Here is a 7953-nt window from a genome sequence, read left to right as displayed (position 1 = left end):
GCGTGGACATGCACTGGGCGGCTGCACTGCACACTTAGCGATGGCAAATGTCCCGTTATGTAGATTTTGCCACAATTTAGGAAAAGAAAAGGCCATGCCAGGCCACATTGAAGACTGAGGCAAAAGCAAAAAATACAGATCCTTCTTTACTCAAAATTGTGATAGCAAATCAAAACTACTGTAAAAGAACAAACATTCCGTACAGGAGTGTGAGGCTTCTTCACACATGGGTTTAAAGAGAATTTTCTAGATTAATTCAGTGTTCTGAGAATTTTGCTTTTGGGGGATCTGAGTGGAGTAAAGGGATTTATTAGGCAGAAAGTATGGTTATTTTTCAGGTCAGTGGTTAAGGGTTTTTTTTTTTTAGATTTTATTCATTTTTAGAGAGAGAGGGGAAGGGAAGGAGAGAGGGAAACATCAATGTGTGGTTGCCTCTTGCGTGCCACCTACTGGGGAGCTGGCACACAACCCAGTCATGTGCCTGGACTGAGGAATCGAAGCCGCGACCCTTTGGTTTATAGGCCGGCGCTTGATCCACTGAGCCATGCCAGCCGAGGTTTCAGTGGTTAAGGTTTTAAATGCCTGTAGCATCGGATCCCAGATCTGGGCACTTGGGGCTCAGAGCCCAGGGCCACGCTGAGCTTCCCACAGTGTCACGGCTTTGCCAACGACGCTGAAGGACTCAGGCGATATGAAGGACACTGGCTTGGCTCTGAGATCACCCCATGCGTCTTTAGCCTCCTTTAAGACTCAATGTCTCTATCTGTAAATTGGGAATACAAGCACCTCCTTCACGTTGGCTGAACCCTACTCTAGGAAGGGGATTTGACGGGTTTCGACGATTGCCACTAGGGGGAGCGCTGGCCCAGTTTCTGCCTCAGGGTCCTGCGGACAGGTGCCTTGCTCGCCCATAGAATGAGAAGAAAGAGAAGGTGGTAGTGGTGCAGGAATAAACACAGGTGGGACGCCCTGGGGACTTGGGGCAGTGCAGAACCAGCTGGCAGGGACTGAGGGATTCCTGGTGCAGGCAGGCATCTCCAGGAACGCCAGCAGCCTGCACAGGAAACCAGGTCTCTGGAGTCCAGTGAGTGTCCTGCCCTCCAAGCCTCTGTCACTCCCTTGCTCACACCTGAGCCAGGACCGTGCGCACAGAGGACATCAGACAACAGAATTTTGTAAAGACCTCAGTCTGCAGATTCGGTTTGAAACACGTTTCCTGCAAAGGATCTTTTTGCATGATGGTGTTTTGCAAGCTTCTGGCAGAAGGAAGCCCTTGGCTTTCTGGTGGATGATGCCGACTGTGAAGCTTGGGAGCCATTGAAAACTCAGCGCACGCTCCAGGCATTTACCTCTCAGCCCCGAAACCGGTTTTGTTCTCCGCTCCGCTGCGTGGGCCAGGGTTCTGCATATGCGTTCATTTCTCCTCTGCAGGGGGACCCTTGTTAGTTCAGCTGGAAGGGCCCCCTGGGTGCCAGAACAGGGACTTCCTGGTTCTAGTTTGTTGCCTAATTCTGTCCTCAGTGATGCTCCAGCAGAAGCACCTTGTCCTGTTCTGGTGGCAGCAGCAGTTCGTTCCAGCTGACAGCGTCTATGGATGCTCCCAGAGCCGGCCGTAGCTGGGCGGCCACTGCAGCTCGGAGCCGGTCCCCGTTCTGTGGGCCAGGCCCGTCTCCCAGCCCCTCCACACGGTCCCCTTCACACTGCAGATAATACCTGCTTCTTTTACCTTCTTGTACTCCGGTGTCCCTCACCTTCTTTTTTTTCCTTTCAGCTCTCCCTTACCGACATGGCCAATTCCCTACATTAAATTCCCTCTGTTGAAATGACCATTTCCTGACAGCAGCCAGCTGGCATCTTGGCTCCTGCAAATATAGGCAGTTGACCTCAAGGTTACCTGTCCGGAGGCCAGGAGGAGCTCTCAGGCATCTGGGGGTCAGGGAAGCAGTTCTGAGGGACATGAGTTACCCACGGACACACTGCCAGGTTTTGTGATTTTGTCCAGAGGTAGAGTGGCCAGTGGTTCAAATGCCTGGTCAGGGCGCCAGGGCCAGTTTGAAAGATGGTAAAAATCTATTGCTCCAAGGGATTCATGTTGCTCATGTGAAAAAAGGATGAGAATAAGAACAAGAAAAGACAAGAGGAAGAAACGGAGATGTATCCTTATAAACCCTTGCCTTGTGGCTTCATTGCAGATATAGAAAAGTAGACTGTTGGGAGACTTCCCAGCTCAGGATCACCTTCAGGAGAAAGGGAGTTTCGAGAAACAGAGAGAGAAAAAAGTAATTAGGGATCACAGGGCTCTGGGAGGGAGGTGAGGGCCAAGTGGGATCCAGGGAGGGCAGGCTGGGCAGGTGGGGGCCGGGGAGGGCAGGCTGGGCAGGTGGCTACACAGAAGCTCTGGGTTTCTAAGAGGCAGGACAGAGAGCCCACGGAGCAGGAGGAGACCTGATGTTGAGGGGGAGGGATCCAAGAACAGATTTACTTGGAAATTTTGATATGGCCTTGGATTCTCTCTTTCTCGATACAATAGATTAAAAAAGATAATAGATATCTTAAAAGGCCGAATATAAAATGCTTTCTACCACCTGTTTTCTGTGGCATACCATCTGGAATTCCTCTACATTTGTCCTAACACATAAATGGTGCCAAGGAGGGCTGGGGATGGTGGCCAGTCCGTTGCTGGTGGCCCAGCGCCAGGCGACAGGCAAGCACTCAGATTAAAGGAGGCACCGGAGACCCCGTAGCTTTTGACTGGTGCACACATGGCCTTCCCTTAAGTGACGTTTCTTTCTTAGACACTTCAGGAACATTCTGAAGAGAGGCAAAGAGAGGAGAGTCGATAGCTTTTAGGTTTAGTTCTGGGGGATCCCCTTCCCGCGAGCGGGGAGCTCGGGGCCTCGTGGGTCTGGAGAACAGTTGGCACTGCTGCTGGCCCGGGTCCCCCTCGGCAGGCCCAGACATGCTCTGTGTCACGGAAAAGGCATGCTAATTGCAGTCATTTAGGCAAATTGATTACCATTTAGGCCTAAGTGCCAACCGCACAGTAATGATTCTGCCTATCATTACGTGTGTGTCAGATGAAGTTGACGGTAAGCTTTATTTGATTACAACAATAAATCCTCTTCTGTCTCGGGCTCTCTGCTCTCCAGCTTCGGCTGCATTTTGCTCATGTGGGTGGCTTGTCACGAACACCCAGGAAGGCCCGGGACAGAGACTTGAGGACCCTTTTATCTCCTGCAGGGAGGAGCCTTTCCTGCAGCCCCTTCTGCCTGCCCTACTCCCCTCCTGTATTTGGCTGTGACAAAGACTGTTTCTGTTATTTGGGGTCTCCCTGATAAAAGGAGCTGCCAGCCTCCTTTGTCATCCTGTTCTTTCTGGACTGAGGACCAGCAGTTCCCCTAGGTTGCTTCTCTCCAGTGCAAGGAAGGGTGTCTCTGTGCCCCGCCCACTCTCTGGGGAGGCTGAGTTGTCCCTTCCCCATCAGAAGCTGACAGTCTGTCTCTGAACAAAGCATCCTGACCGAGGATGGGGCTGTGGGGGAAGTGTGCGAGCAGATTACTCAGAAAGGAGCTGCTCCTCTTTGTATGAAAATGCGTCATTGATTATGTCAGGGCGTGTCACGGTCACGTCCCGGCACTTGACAAAAGTCACACACACCACGGCACAGCTGGCTCTTGAGGCCCGCAGGCACCCAGGCCCTGGAAAGCTCCACAGAGCCTGGAAAGACCAGATCATCCTCCGAGCCTCCCAGGCCCACACCCTTGACTCTCTCCTGGTGAGTCCAGCCCTTTGTAGCGGCCGAAGAAGGAGCACTCTAGCCTTTGCATCCCCGTCTCTGAGGAAGGCCACAGGTGTGAGGGGTGAGAGCCTCGGGCTGGGAAGATTGGGGAAGGGTGCTCTGAGCCTTTACCTGAATAGAAGAAGCTGCCACAGGCCCAGAAAATCAAGTATTGCCCAGCAGACCAGCAGATGAGAGAGCCCCAGCACGGCCACCCAGGAGAAGTGGCCAGGGGCCCTGGGGGCCTGTCCTGCTTCTCCAGAAGGTGCCATCCGGCTGCTGTATCAGGCTCCCCCTGTGGCCCAGGGACCCAGGCCAAGGGAGGAGGCAGATGGCCCCTGAGAAAGGGCTGGTCGATGTGTGTGAGAGTGTGAGTGGTTTTACTGCACTAAGTCACAGACCACTCTCCTGCAATTCAATTTTAACTGGTGTCCTGCATTTTCTCTGGCACTCTGAGCCCCCCCCCCGCCCCTTCTTGCCACCCCCCCTCCCCATTTCTTGGGTCCTGGGCTCACAGAAAGGCCTGCAGAGTCTGCTCTGACCTGCATCCCTGGATGGTCCAGGGGGCGGCCCCTGAGTCCCCAGGGCTGTTTCTAAACCCAACCATGACCCCCCTCGGGGCTCCCGAGCCCTGCCAGCTGCCTGCAGTCTGAACATCACCCCTACCAGCTGGATGCAAGTCTGGCAGACGTGAACAGGCAGGAGGAGGCAGGCAGGAGGAGGCAGGCAGGGAGGCCACCTGACTGGGAGAGGCCTTCCATGGAGCGGGGGAGCAGCCTCTCGGTGATTCCTCTTGAGCCACACTTAGCATCAGCCTCTGCTCTTTGATTTGCTCTATTTTAAACCGTCTTCAGTTTCTCTCCTGGGGGAGGAGAGGGGGGCTGAGGTGGGGCTCGGAGAGACTCGGGGGCTCAGAGCGGTTGGGAAACCTCGGGAAACCGGCAGCTGGTTGCGGAGTTGTGTGCAGTTCGAAGGAACAGGGACTGTGAGGCTCTGCAGGGAAGAAAGCTGGCGGGCCATGTGGCTGGAGTGCAGGCGCCTGCTGGGGCTGGGGAGGGGGCACAGTCCTTGGCTGCGGGGACACGGAGGGGCCGGGCCTGAGTGAGCCCCCCAGCCTGTTGGAAGGAATCTGTAGGACATAGTGACTGATTTGGTTAAGGGGACAAGGTAACACTGAGAACTCCAGCCTGTGTGACAGGCAGGAGGGTGGTGCCATTTCTGAAAAACAGACTCCAGGAAGAGGAGGAGGACCAGCTTGAGGAAGAGGCTCCATTCCCACTGCGGAAATGCTCACAGGCTGGTCACACGCCACACTCTATTCATGGGGTGTGGCACCTTCCCTGGGGCCTGTGGGAAGGGCGCTTGCGGGCCAGGGGCTGGTGGGGGTGCCCTGCCTGCAGCTGCTCATGTGTGGGTGTGGGCTGAGGGATGGCAGAGCAAGCCCCTCCTTCTGTCAGTCAGGACAGGCTCTGTCAAGGACCACACTCACGAAAAGGGACACTTGTAGGTGAGCGTGGCCTAGTGAGTCTGCAGGCATCACACCTGGGCCCAAGGGCATCAGAGAAAGGGCCGTGCACAGGCTGCAGGTAGGGAGATGAGACCACAGGGCCTGCTACCAGCCTGGGGGAGAGCCAGCCCCGGGGGGCTGTGCTTGGTGGCTGGTACCTTGCTTTCGCTAGAACAGGGAGGGGATGCTTTTCTTTCAACTGTTCCAACCTCCCTCCACCCCTCCAAGTAGTTTACTTTGTCTCCACAGGTTGGTTGCAGCTTTGTATCCAGAGCTGGGGGCGAGGGGCTGGGGGTGGGGCGTGGGGGGATGGGTGGGGGAAGCGGTTCCCTGGATACCTAGTCCCTGCAGGTGAAAGAACTGAATTGGCCCAAAGATCCACGATTAAAAGCCTTTGCCAACCAAGGGATGAGGGTTCTCAAAGGCTCTGGTCCTCTGAGGGTCCCCTCTGGCTTTGTGGGGTGAGGTGCCCAGGGACAGAGATGGGGTGATGCATGGTGACCCCGGGGGCTTGTTATTCTGGTGGAGGACGGCACCTTTCTCCGGGTGTTCCTCCTGATGGGGATGAAGGAAGACAGGAAGGAGCAGAGGAGACTGGGGATTCTAGTCCAAGGACATGAGTGGGGCCAGAGGAAGGTGAGTCCTCGGTCAGTGGTACCCTGGGAAGCCTCTAGCAGGCAGCACCATAAAGTCTCTTGCCCAGTTTTTGAGAAATATTACATTTGTGTTTACTAACTTCAAAAAATAATAAAAGGATATGACACTAGGCAATTTCTGTGGAAACGACAAAGTCAGCTTTCGCTCCCTTCCTCACAGGGCCAGCCCAGGGGGAGAGGAGACAGGGGCGGAGCAAAGCTGGGGGCCATGGGTGGGAGGTGGGGCTGGAGGAGCCCACAAGCCCCAGCTGTGGATGTGATGGAGCGGGTGAGAGCTCCGGGTTGTGTCTCCGGTGGAGCTGTGCCCCCACTCCCAGTGTCCCCGTCCCTGGGTGCCGCAGGAGCCCATGGCCAGCTGCCACTTGACTTTGAGCCATTAATTAGCTCCTCAATAATTCAGAACATTTCCTTCTACACCATAGATGGCCGACACTTTAAAATCTGAAGTATGTTTTTGAAATTAGGCTAAAATTTCCGGAGGCCGAAATCTGAAATCTTAGGGCTGGAACCTGCTTATGGGGGAGCCGTTGGGTTTCAGGACGGGTTCCCCAGGGAGCCTCCAAACACAGCCACCAGTCTCTGAGCGGCAAGGGGCCGCATAGAGGCCCAGGGAGGCGAAGCCGCATGGCTGAGGCCCAAGCTCCCAGTAGCAGCTAGACCCGAGGGTCCCGAGATCTAGAGGCTCTTAGGGTTTGTGCACGCCCATGTGTGTGTGTGAGTACACGTGTGAGTGTGTATGAGTGTGTGTACCTGTGAGCATGTGTGCATGTGTGAGAGTGTGTGAGATCTCTCGCCTGGCCCCTCTGTCCCCAGCCCTCCAGCCCCCAGGGGTTGGAGAGAGGCTGGTGAGTTGAGAAGAACGAACAGGGCCCTCTGACTCATGCAGAGCCTGGGGCCCCCAGGAGAGCCCGCCGGGGGCCACTGCTGCCAGTGCAGCTGCTGACATGTGTCTACCCAATTTTGGCATCCAGTCAGTAGGCTGTTTTACTTTTATTTTGAAAAAGATTTTTATTTATAGAGGGGAAGGGAGGGAGAAAGAGAGGGAGAGCAACATTAATGTGTGGTTGCCTCTCACGCGCCCCCTACTGGGACCTGGCCTGGCAACCCTTTGGTTTGTGGGCTGGTGTTCAATCCACTGAGCCACACTGGTCAGGGCTGTTCGTAGGTTATTCCACTTTTTATGTGGAGCTACATCCTCCAACTTGGCCTTTATCTAAGGTGATATTTTGGCTTTAATGAGCCGACTCTGGTCTTCTTTCTCAATCCCATGAAAACTTGGGTAGGAAAAATGAGTCCCCTCAGCCTCCAAAAGTGACAGTTCAGACTGCCCTGGCCAAGTAGCCTCCATTGCTTTCTCTGGGTGATGACTCGGGATCAAGAGGTTGAATCCCGGATTCTCTCCTCCAGTGGCCATGTGGGCAGGGGCAAGGGGCAGGCCCTGCTGAGGCCTCAGCTGCCCAGAGAGTCAGGAGGGAGTTCACTTTTCCAGGCCGCTGCTCCAGCACTTATCCTGAGAGGCTGGCTCCCTCAGAAATAAAACACCACTCTGAATTTAAATGATCTGTCCTTCTGGGAAATTCTTCCGAGTGACAGGACCATTCAAACATGAAAAGTAAAAGGGAAACAGTGTGATAGTTCAGAAATCACTGTTTTCCGGGCTGCAAAACTCCAGTAGCCGGCAGACAATTCCTGGGAGGGAGGGCCCTATTTTGATCTGCCAAGTGGGAGGAACATTGTTTGACAAAGTTTCTGCTTGACATGAAGGGAAACGTTATGGGAGCGATTTTTGCAAAGAGCAGCCCTGAGGTGGTGCATGAGGCAGAAGTAACCATTTTATGGAACCAGCCTAGCCAGGGAGAGGGGCTCAGAGTGGCCTGAGCAAGTGGTGTCTGCAGTTTTGGGTGCTGCTGCTTCTCTGACGATGCTTATCACCAGGGGGCGCTGGCGTCCTTCCTGAACTCGTCTGGGACATCGCAGTGCCCTGGAGGGACGTGGCAGCACCGGCCCCAAGG

Source organism: Desmodus rotundus, chromosome 13 (assembly GCF_022682495.2).
Source record: "Desmodus rotundus isolate HL8 chromosome 13, HLdesRot8A.1, whole genome shotgun sequence".
In the NCBI taxonomy this organism is placed as follows: Eukaryota; Metazoa; Chordata; class Mammalia; order Chiroptera; family Phyllostomidae; genus Desmodus; species Desmodus rotundus.
This window is presented reverse-complemented; position numbering follows the sequence as displayed.